Raw genomic sequence first — 3,337 nt, 5'->3', positions numbered from 1 at the left:
ACCTCCAGGCTACCTGCCGCCCCAGCGCCCCAGGTAGACAGAGGTAGACAGAGGTAGACAGAGGTAGACAGAGGTAGGGAGCGGTAGACAGAGGTAGACAGAGGTAGACAGAGGTAGACAGAGGCAGACAGAGGCAGACAGAGGTAGACAGAGGTAGACAGAGGTAGACAGAGGTAGACAGAGGTAGGGAGCGGTAGACAGAGGCAGACAGAGGTAGACAGAGGTAGACAGAGGTAGACAGAGGTAGACAGAGGTAGACAGAGGTAGGGAGCGGTAGACAGAGGCAGACAGAGGTAGACAGAGGTAGACAGAGGTAGACAGAGGCAGACAGAGGTAGACAGAGGCAGACAGAGGCAGACAGAGGTAGACAGAGGTAGACAGAGGTAGACAGAGGTAGACAGAGGCAGACAGAGGCAGACAGAGGTAGACAGAGGTAGACAGAGGTAGACAGAGGCAGACAGAGGTAGACAGAGGTAGACAGAGGCAGACAGAGGTAGACAGAGGTAGACAGAGGCAGACAGAGGTAGACAGAGGTAGACAGAGGCAGACAGAGGTAGACAGAGGCAGACAGAGGTAGACAGAGGCAGACAGAGGTAGGGAGCGGTAGACAGAGGTAGACAGAGGTAGACAGAGGTAGACAGCGGTAGACAGAGGTAGACAGAGGTAGGGAGCGGTAGACAGAGGTAGACAGAGGTAGACAGAGGCAGACAGAGGCAGACAGAGGCAGACAGAGGTAGACAGAGGTAGACAGAGGTAGACAGAGGTAGACAGAAGTAGGGAGCGGTAGACAGAGGTAGACAGAGGTAGACAGAGGTAGACAGAGGCAGACAGAGGTAGACAGAGGCAGACAGAGGCAGACAGAGGTAGACAGAGGTAGACAGAGGTAGACAGAGGTAGACAGAAGTAGGGAGCGGTAGACAGAGGTAGACAGAGGTAGGGAGCGGTAGACAGAGGTAGACAGAGGTAGACAGAGGTAGACAGAGGTAGACAGAGGCAGACAGAGGTAGACAGAGGTAGACAGAGGTAGACAGAGGTAGGGAGCGGTAGACAGAGGTAGACAGAGGTAGGGAGCGGTAGACAGAGGTAGACAGAGGTAGACAGAGGTAGACAGAGGTAGACAGAGGTAGACAGAGGTAGACAGAGGCAGACAGAGGTAGACAGAGGCAGACAGAGGTAGGGAGCGGTAGACAGAGGTAGACAGAGGTAGACAGAGGTAGACAGCGGTAGACAGAGGTAGACAGAGGTAGGGAGCGGTAGACAGAGGTAGACAGAGGTAGACAGAGGCAGACAGAGGCAGACAGAGGCAGACAGAGGTAGACAGAGGTAGACAGAGGTAGACAGAGGTAGACAGAGGTAGACAGAAGTAGGGAGCGGTAGACAGAGGTAGACAGAGGTAGACAGAGGTAGACAGAGGCAGACAGAGGTAGACAGAGGCAGACAGAGGCAGACAGAGGTAGACAGAGGTAGACAGAGGTAGACAGAGGTAGACAGAGGTAGACAGAAGTAGGGAGCGGTAGACAGAGGTAGACAGAGGTAGGGAGCGGTAGACAGAGGTAGACAGAGGTAGACAGAGGTAGACAGAGGTAGACAGAGGCAGACAGAGGTAGACAGAGGTAGACAGAGGTAGACAGAGGTAGGGAGCGGTAGACAGAGGTAGACAGAGGTAGGGAGCGGTAGACAGAGGTAGACAGAGGTAGACAGAGGTAGACAGAGGTAGACAGAGGCAGACAGAGGTAGACAGAGGTAGACAGAGGCAGACAGAGGCAGACAGAGGTAGACAGAGGCAGACAGAGGTAGACAGAGGTAGACAGAGGTAGACAGAGGTAGGGAGCGGTAGACAGCAGTAGACAGAGGTAGACAGAGGTAGACAGAGGTAGGGAGCAGTAGACAGAGGTAGACAGAGGTAGACAGAGGTCGACAGAGGCAGACAGAGGTAGACAGAGGTAGACAGAGGTAGACAGAGGCAGACAGAGGTAGACAGAGGTAGACAGAAGTAGACAGAGGTAGACAGAAGTAGACAGAGGTAGACAGAGGTAGACAGAAGTAGGGAGCGGTAGACAGAGGTAGGGAGAGGTAGGCATTGACAAAAAAATAAACTCAGACTTTTTTCATTCCACATAATTTTATTTTGGTTAAAGGGTTCAGATTCCTTCATATAAGGGTTGACGTGTCTCACAGTACGAACACAACAACTTGTCAACAAGAATAACACACAGGGTCATGTGACATGGTGAGATAAACAAACAAACAAATCAAACCGAGGTTCTAAGCACTAACGGAGGTACAGACAGAATGCTGATTCTGCCACACGGAAACCAAGAGATTCAGAGGCTGTTTTCATTCATGTTGATAAATAATTGATTGATAAATGATTGATTGTCAAGCGCTACATGGATGCGATATTTGGTCATGCTCAGTTGTCATTGGTCCATTACTTTGCATACTGATTGATCATTTGATTGTCATTCGCTGAGGTCCTTCTTTTCTGATTGGTTGCTAACTCTTATTGCTTGGTGGTTGATGATGCTTGGTTGTCATTGGCTGACTGATTGATTGATTGATTGATATGTAATCCAAAACATAACAACATTCTTCTTTCCATAAGTTTGATATTATCTTTATAACTGTATTACCATACATGAATACTTGGATTTCCAGATATTATAATTGAGTTTTCCACTGCTGGTTTCTATATAAAAAATAGTCCAAAGGTTGTAGTCTGCTGCAGGTAGGAGAGGTACTTTAGGAGTTAAACTTGGACATGTTTGTAAAAGGTGATTGTTTTAATAGTTCAGTAGTTTAGAACCTTCACAGTATGAACAGTCCCCTCCCACTGCTCAGCGACAGACCCCTCCCACACCTACAGTCCCCTCCCACAGCTAAAGGAACCACCTACAGTCCCCTCCCACAGCTACAGTCCCCTCCCACACCTACAGTCCCCTCCCACAGCTAAAGGAACCACCTACAGTCCCCTCCTACACCTATAGTCCCCTCCCACTGCTACAGTCCCCTCCCACACTTACAGTCCCCTCCCACTGCTACAGTCCCCTCCCACAGCTACAGTCCCCTCCCACAGCTGGAACAGTCCCCTCCCACAGCTGGAACAGTCCCCTCCCTTTCCTGCATCACTGAGCTGCTGTTTAAAGGACCTGTTGTAAACATTGGATGCATATCAGAGGTCTGATGCTCTCAAACACCCCTCTATACTTGTGCTCCCTGAACCCTCCTCCTCCGCCTCCTCCTCCCCCTCCTCCTCCTCCCCCTCTCACATCCCCTTCTTCTTCTATCTCTTCTTTTTTTTTGTTGCTTTTTTTGGTCTTGTTCCTCTCCGCGCCCC

The sequence above is a fragment of the Argentina silus genome, assembly GCF_951799395.1.
Source record: "Argentina silus genome assembly, chromosome: 16".
Classification (NCBI taxonomy): Eukaryota; Metazoa; Chordata; class Actinopteri; order Argentiniformes; family Argentinidae; genus Argentina; species Argentina silus.
This window is presented reverse-complemented; position numbering follows the sequence as displayed.